Genomic DNA, 9,072 nt, shown 5'->3' with positions numbered 1-9,072 from the left:
TTCCCTCATTTTGGTAGAACTCAACCCCCAGTCATTTCCCAAAAGAAGGGAACAAGAAAAAAAATTTTTTTTAGAATTTGCCTGCCTGAAATTTACTTACTCTACCCTGAAACTGGACTAAAATTTGGCTTGGTATAGACTGTTACCTTGGATATCATTTTCCTTCAGAAGTTTTGAAGGTATACTTCTATTGACCTTGAACTTCCTCTATCCCGATGAACTTCCTCTATCCCAATGGAACAATTTTGTTTTTGATTTTTGTTATGTGACTTATTTTTTTCTTTGTAGAACACCACATACAGTATATTAAAATTTCACACTATATCTTGGTATGAGTATATTTTATCTATTTTCTGTGGCTCTCAATGGGCTCTTTTTTTCTCACTCTCCTAGGGATATAAAGTAAAAATTTAGCTTACATATAAAATTTAGTGATTAATGCGAGGCATAATGCAAGAGTAATCAAAACAATTAGCATAAACTAAGCAGCTGTTAATTAAGAGCCATAGCACAGGTAGTTCTTGGTTAATTTGGGAAAGAGGTGTTTAAAGCAAATAAATGAATTATTTGTTTTATCAGGTAGTCAACCCCAATTGCAGTGACTAAGGTAATGAAACAGAGACTGGCGCAACAGAGTGTTTACATGTAAGGTTGGTGGTTCTGGGTGACTTTAAGGAAAGGTTTCCTCTCATCAAAATATAATAAATATTCTGGTTTTAATCAAATGTTTTAATATGAGGTAGTCATTTAGACTTAGAATGCCTTTTATTTTTATCATGCCTATAAACTTCTGCCACTTTCACCTCAAACAAATTAAAACATATTTTGTGAGGTATAAACTTGTGTTAAATTTAAATAGAATTGGAATTAAATTTAAGGAAATGTGTTCTATCATCAAAATCCTATCGGTCAGTTCTTTTCTTTTTATTTATTTATTTCTGAAGCAGAAATCAAAGCAATTTGTGGAGACTGACAAAGGGCATTTAACAGAAAAAAAATTTTATTCTTTCTTTCTTTCTTATATTGTCTTGGGAGGTGAATCTTGGGAGATACACCTACAGTAGCCACCTCTTATCCATGGGTGATATTTCCCAAGATCCCTAGAGTATGCCTGAAACCACAGATAATACATAACTCTATATATACTATGCTTTTCCTATAGATACATATTATGATACAGTTTAATTTATAAATTAGGCACAGTAAGAGATTAACAACTACGATAAAATAGAATATGACAATCTACTATAATAAAAGTTACGTGAATGTGGTCTCTCTCTCTCTCTTACTCTCTCTCTCTCATAACTGATTTAAAATTTAAGATGGCTACTATGTGACCAACAGGCAAGAGTGAATACAGGTGGATACACGAGACAGAAGAATGATTCATGTCCTTGGGAGGACAGCACAGGACAGTGTAAGACTTCATCATGCTACTCAGAATGTCATGCAATTTCAAACTTATAAATTGTTCATTTCTGGAATTTTCCATTTAATATTTTTGGACTACAGGTAAGTGAAACTGCAGAAAGCAAAACCATTGATAATAGGGGACTACTATATAGATAACTATTCTATTCTCAAGTTAATTGTTAGGGTAAAAAATGTTAATTCTTAGAACCAATAATACTTCAACAGTGTACTGAACTTCACCAGAGGGAAAACACTTCTAAGAATATGATTCATTAGCTCTGTGATCTCAACCATTGAATTTAGACATTTATCTAAAAACTGGATAAATGACACAACAAAAAGAAAACCTTTAAAGTGAGAAATTTAATATGTATATGATTAACAGTCATTATCTTGATGTTATTAGTGAAATCAAAGGCTAGTAAATGCTGAATGAGTCTTGAAAACTCAATTTTAAAAATCACCTACTATTTGAAAAGTAATATTTGGCTGCAAGATTTAAGATTCTCAAAAAAGATTCTTGAATTCTCATTTATGCAACAACTTAAACACTGTTAATTTGTTAATTACATAATGAGTTGATTTGATTAAAATAGGGAGGAAAAGTAAAGCAAGGTGAAAAAAGAAAATTAAGTGGTAACTGCTACAGAAATTTGAGAAGAAGAAGACAAATTTTACCAAAGATCTGGGAACCGCAGTTTAACACTGACCAACTCAGGAAACAGATATGAGACTGGAAGGCCAACTGAAAAATATTTATTTACCAGAATCACTGCTAGTAACAATGTGCCCTTTTGAATTGAGAGAATGCTTGCTTCTTAATAATATTCTGACATAGTTTTACCATTTATTCTCACAGCTAAAAAAAGAAAAAAGAAAAAAAGGGCCAGATTGTTCTGATTATTTGAATTCGATATTTAACTCCCAAATTCCCATCCAAGTGTACATGTTCTTCTGAGCAGAATAAACCTGAAATTTAAGATTTTTAGTCTATCTAAAAGGAGAACTGGCATTTTTCTTCCTACGTAAGCCTTCCTCCTCCGGCCGTGTAGTCTGCAATGACATGCTGAGTGATGAATTGTACAGAACCTAAATTAACTCCATGAGCCTTTTTAATGTTGACTTCTAACTTACAAAAGCATACTATCATCTGAGAAGATTATACCACCAGACTTAAAATACCCACATGAATAACTCTATTGTGGTGATTGTATTAAAGTGTATAAGTGGTTTGAATGGCCACACACTCTTGAAGGCCATACCTTGTGAATGAAATTGGTTGAAAAAAAATCTTCAAGGTGCTGTCAGGAATGATCTTCCAAATGATTTCAAGGCACACAATTTCTCCATGTAGTATTCACCATGAAAGTTGTTCTCATGATGACTAATATCCAAGTCATCCATGAAACTTAGTCCCACCAGTGCAGATTTAAGAGAGCAGAATGAGAGTACTCAAATTTGTGTAGTTCTCACATTGTAGTTTTCCAAACTTTATAATGAATATCTTCAAACCTATAGAAGAATGAAAAGAACAGCATATTTATATTTACTTTTAAAATGTTTTATAATTTCACTTTTGATATCCTTCTAATCTAATTATTACTTATAAGAGTTCATATATTCAAGTCCTTGTTTAATCTTCTGTTATTAATTTTAAATTTTATTGCTTTATAGTAAAACAATAAGATCTATATAATTTTCAGTTTTTAAAATTATCAGTGTTTTCTTTGTGGTCTAATTTATGAACAATTGTTCAAGTTTCCATGGATTCCTAAAAGATAATTTATCTTCTGTTCATAGGGTACAAAGTTACATATGTACATATATACATAAGAATTAAACTTTAAAAATTATGCTGTTCAGATACCATAAAAACTTATTAATGTTTTATCACATCAAACACTAATAGAATTATTATTGTCTATTACTTTTATAGTTTTATTCTGTACATTTTGATGACATGTTATATGCATAATCACATTTCTATTACAGAGTTATCCTTAAGAAAAATAAAATAATCATTAACTTTCTCCTGTTTAGTGCTCTTTCCTTACTTTGGGTTCTACTCTGACCAGCATTAGTAATACAATAACTGCTTTATTTTTTTTGTCCTTTTTTAAAAATTTTGTCAGACCAGTTTAACTATTTTATTTTAAAATGTTCATATTTTGTTTGACAGTGATTCTTTATAAAGAGCATATAATTGACTTTGTATTTTGACTCAACAGAGAATATTTATGTTGAATTTTAATTGAAAATTGAAATTTTGATTGAAAATTTTTAATTCAAAATTTGAACTGATTAATAGCATTGTCATAGCTGACAACTTTACACATGTTAACATGTGTCATTTTGATTGTGTGTTTTTACGTTTTTGATATTTCTACTGATTTCAAATTTGCCTTATGAAAACTAAACTTTACCTAGCCTAGTGATTTTTACGGTATATGGTTTTATCATTCTACTAATGATTACCATTGTATTAAATAAATAAAATGTTTCCTTAATGATTAATGTACTGAACAAAATAAATAAAATATGTAATACAAAGAAAGTAGTATCCCCATCCACCCAACATCTAGATTATTGTTAAGTACTTTTATTCTGTCATTTTTTTAAAAAAGTGATCTTGCCTTTTTATTTTGAAGTCATTTTGAAAATCTTTTTATAAATTTAATTCTACATTTTATTGTCTTCAATGTTTACAACTAATCCTTTTAATGCTGTTATTGAGTTTTATATTTGCTTTGTCTCTTATTTAGCTGAAATGTATCTTTATAGTTAATTTAAGGAGAATAGATGAGTAGCATATGTCATAAGAACTTCTATAATTGAGACTCATTTCTGCTGCCTTTAAACATAAATGACAAATTTGTTTTTGCATAGGATTCCTGAGTATCAATCTTTTTTTTCCCCTTCAGAACTGTAGATGTTGCTCTATTATTATAAGATGTTTATTTTGTTTATTACAAGATGTTTATTTTGTTTATTACAAGATGCCCAATAGTCTAGGGTAGGAAATCTGCTTTTTTCCTGATGCCTCTAGGATCTTTCCTTTCACTTGGAATTCTCTAAGGACTTGGGAGTATATTTAAACAATAGTCTCTTTTCAGAGTGATGCTTTTCATTAATTCTGCTACCTACAAAATGAGCCTATTCAATCTGTATTCCAGTCTTTCCTTAGATCAAAATTCTTCTTCTGTTAGATCTTAAGTTTCACTTTATTTTCATTTGTTCTTTTTCTTTCATTTGTTGGCTCTCTGTTCTCTGCCTTGTTTCTATAATTTTCTCTTTCATAATTTTATTTATTTTTCTTTTTTCTATAATAGAATTACCTTACCATATCTTTCTTATCAACAAAATATTTTTCTGTATCTGTAATTTATTACTTATGACACTGTTTTCAATTCTGCAGATGCGTTCTTTTTAGTTTTGTTTCATGCTCATCTTTCTTAATATAACTCAGTTCACCTGGTTTGTAGCCAACTCCCTATTTATCCCAGAATGTTGTCTCATCTTTTTGTTCCTGATTCATAGAATCTAAATTTTCCTGGATTTAGGGGAATAGAGAGGAAAACTTTCTAAAATTTCCTGTGGTAAATGTTCTTTAAAACTGTGCTGTTCATTTATATATCGTAAAATAAGTTTGAATTCGACAGTGCAGAATACTTTCATAATCCCCAATTGTTTTGTTTTGTTTCCTATGCATTTATAAATTAGGAAAAACCTATCTAGTCCTGACTTCCCTTCAATATCTACCTGGTTATTCTTGGATCTATTGTCTTAGTAAGCTGTAGAGCTGGTTGGTATGTATTGTTTCTGTCTAATTTTGTGGATATTTAAAATCTCTTTACTAGTGTTCATCCACTGGTCAAAAAACAAATACCTTGATCTTGCTACCTAAGTATCTTAGAATGACAAATGTGGTTGATTCTTGGGTGATATGAGGCAATTATGAGTTATTGTTTTGCCATGGCTCTTCCTGATTTACCTCTTTTACATACCCAAGTATAAATCGACACCTGCTTTAAATTTCAGAGCCCTCCCAGCTCTTTTTTTGGAGTCCTATCAAGTTGAATAGAGAGATGAAACTTTAAGGATGGATGTGGAAAGAACTGAAGAGTGAGGAGGTTGTAATAAACCTGTCCTCCCTAGAGAGCACCTTCTGCCCAGTGTGGTGTGGTTTGCTTCTTAATGGTTGATGTGTGAGCCTTGTCTTTGTGATAGGGAAACACAAAACGCACCATAAGTGAGTGGATGAAAATCTCCCACTATCTTCACCTAAAGCCTGACTCTGCACTATAACATTCTGCACCCAAATTTTAGGAAATAAAATTTCCTTCTGAAATATTCTTGACGAAGACTCCTAGCTTCCATGCTATTGAATCATCACATCTCTTTATTTGTATCTTAAAGGTAAAGTAGAGAAGGATGGGAAGCCTGAAAAAATACTTAGAAATATTTTTGAGGAAGATTAATTAATATTCAGATACTATCTGAATTTTGAGTGATTGCAGAAAACAGAGATTTTCTCTGTATTCTGTAAACAAGCTAGTGCTATTCATACACTATCAGGTATAGGATAGACTAGCAGAAACAAAGTAGAGGAATCCACATTTGACCCAGAAACATAATCAATATTGACATTACTAAAAAGCTATACCTGACTGAAAGTTTCACAGATTCTCTAGTAGAGAGGGATTAACTACCAAAATAATATAGCATGCTATATACAGTTTGCTGTAATAGTTACTTAAACTAATTGTCTAATAAACTCAAAAAATAGATTTTATCTTTAGAACAGTTTTAGGTTATAGCAAAATTGAATGAAGGTACAAAGATTTCCCATGTGCCCCCGTCTCCACACATACATAGGGTCCCCAGTTATCAACATCCCACTGCTCCAGAGTGGTACATTTGATTTGTTACAATTGTTGAAACTACATTGACCCATCATTCTCATTAGGCTTCACTCTTAGTGTTGTACATTCTATGGATTTAAACAGACGTATAATGGCATGTATTCACTATCATAGTATCACATAGAGTATTTGCACTATCCTAAAAATCCTCCCCCGACTCCAGTCCCTGGCAAACACCGATCTGTTCAGTGTCTCCAGTTTTCCTCTGCCAAAATGTCATACAGTTGAAATTATACAGTATATAGCCTTTTCAGATTGATTTCTTTCACTTAGTAATATGCATTTAAGTTTTCTCCATGTCTTTTCATGCATGATAGCTCATTTCTTTTTAGTGCTGAATAATACCCCATTACCACTGTTTATTTATCCATTTACCTACTGAAGAATATCTTGGTTGCTTCCAAGTTTTGGCAGTTATGAATAAAGCTGCTATAAACATCTGCAGGCATGTTTTTGTGTGAAGATAAGTTTTCAACTTCTTTGAGTAAATACCAAGGAGCACAATTGCTGGATCATATAGTAAGAGTATATTTATTTTTGTAAAAAACTGAGAGACTGTTTTCCAAAATGCTGCACCATTTTGCATTCCCACCAGCAATGAATATGAGAGTTCCTGCTGCTCCACATTTTCATCAGCATTCAGTGTTTTCAGTGTTCTGGATTTTGGCCATTCTAATGGTATGTAGTGGTAACTCATTGTTGTCTTAATTTTCATTTTCCTGATGATATATGATGTTGAGCATCTTCTCCTGTGCTTATTTGCTAACTGCATATCTTCTCTGATGAGGTGTCTGTAAGGTCTTTAGCCCTTTTTTGTCTGGTCATTTGTTTTCTTATTTTAAATTTCTTTGTATATTTTAGGATAACAGTCCTTTATCAGATATGTCATTTGCAAATATTTTCTCCAGTCTGTGGCTTTTCTTTTCATTCTCTTGACCATATCTTTTTCAGAGTTGAAATTTTAATTATTATGGAGTCCAGCTTATCAATTCTTTCTTCCATAGACTGTGACTTTGGTGTTGTATCTGAAAAGTTATCATCAAAACCAAGGTCTTCTAAATTGTCTGCTGTGTTACCTTCTAGAAACTTAATCATTTTGTATTTACATTTAGGTCTGTGATTTATTTGGAGTTAATTTTTGTGAAGAGTGTAAGACCTGTGCTTAGATTTATTTTTTTTTGCATGTGGATAACCAGTTTTTCCAGTTCCAGTTTTTCCAGAAAAGACTATTTTTGCTCCATTATATTGTCTTTACTCCTTTACCAAAGATCAGTTGACTATATTTATGAGGTCGGTTTTGGGGCTCTCTATTCTGTTTCATTGACTCATTGATCTATTCTTTTGCCAATAACACACTGTCTTGATTGCTGTAGCTTTATAGTAAGTCTTGAAGTTGAGTTATGTCAGTCTTTCAACTTTGTTCTTCTCTTTCAATATTGTGTTGCCTATCCTGGGTCTTTTGCCTCTCCATATAAACTTAGGAATCAGTTTGTCGATGCCTACAAAATAACTTGCTGGGATTTTGACTGGGATGGCAATTTGGGAAGAACTGATATCTTGACAATATTGAACATGAAATATTTCTCCATTTATTTAGTTATTTTTTAATATCCTTTATCAGAGTTTTATAGTTTTCCTCATATAGATCTTGTATATGTTTTATTAGAGTTATACCTAAGTATTTCATTTTAGGGGGTGCTAATATAAATGGTATTATGTTTTTAATTTCAAATTCCACTTGTTTATTGCTGGTATATAGGAAAATAATTGACTTTTTTATCTTAACCTCGTATCCTAAAATCTTGCTATAATCACTTATTATTTCCAGGAGTTTTTGTCAATGATCATATGGCACCTTATGCAAAAGTTAATTCAAAATAAATAACAAAATCAAATGTAAAATTGTGAAACTATAAAGCTTTTACCAAAAAAAAAAAAAAAGTTTTGGGGATCCAAGGATTAGGAAAAGAATTCACAGACTGGACACCAAAAGCATAGTCCATAAAAGAAAAATCTGATAAATTAATTTGCTCAAAATTAAAAAATTTGGTCAGCAAAGGACTCTGTTAAGAGAATGACAAGAGAAGCTATAGTGTGGGTGAAAATATTTGAAACCACATATGTGACAAAAGGTATGTGTATGCTTGACAAAAAGATATTCTGAATCCTGAATATATAAACACCTCTCAAAATGTAACAGTAAAAAAGAAAATAATCCACTTGGGACATGGGAATAAAAAAAGACATGAAGAGACATTTCACTGAAGAAGATGTACAGATGGCAGATAATCACAAGAAAAGATGCTCAACATCATTAATCGTTAGGGAAATGCAAAAGAGAGAGAGAGAGAGAGAGAGAGAGAGAGAGAGAGAGAGAGAGAGAGATATCACTAAATACCTACCAGAATGGCTTAAAAAATAATGACAACACCAAATTTTAGTGAGAATGAGAAGAATCTAGATCATTCATTGCTGGTGGGAATGTCAAATGTAGATTAGTGGCGCAGCTACTCGGGAAAATAGTTGAACAGTTGCTTAAAAAACTAAACATGCAAACATTTTCTAGTACAGCAATTGTTTTGGGGAATGAAGACATATATTCAGAGAAATGAAGACATATATTCACACAAAATCTTGTACATTAATATTTAGTGTAGGTCTATTTGTAATAGCCCCAAACAGAAAATAACCCAGATAACCTTCAATTAGTTTATGGTAAAAATAAAACGGAACACCT

At 31.6% G+C, this 9,072-nt stretch overlaps 1 long non-coding RNA gene across 4 annotated transcripts in view; it reads right to left on the bottom strand.

Annotated features, from left to right (window-relative positions):
* Nucleotides 1-1,756: 1,756 nt before the first annotated feature.
* The window catches only part of LOC111731527, a 47,041-nt gene continuing 39,725 nt past the window's right edge, over nucleotides 1,757-9,072 (bottom strand). For all 4 annotated transcript variants that reach the window (XR_002777187.1, XR_002777188.1, XR_002777189.1 and 1 more), the window contains exon 3: nucleotides 1,757-2,925. This is a non-coding gene — a long non-coding RNA (uncharacterized LOC111731527). The remainder of the gene's footprint in view (nucleotides 2,926-9,072) is intronic.

This window comes from Pteropus vampyrus, unplaced genomic scaffold (assembly GCF_000151845.1).
Source record: "Pteropus vampyrus isolate Shadow unplaced genomic scaffold, Pvam_2.0 Scaffold11, whole genome shotgun sequence".
NCBI lineage: Eukaryota > Metazoa > Chordata > Mammalia > Chiroptera > Pteropodidae > Pteropus > Pteropus vampyrus.
This window is presented reverse-complemented; position numbering and strand designations above follow the sequence as displayed.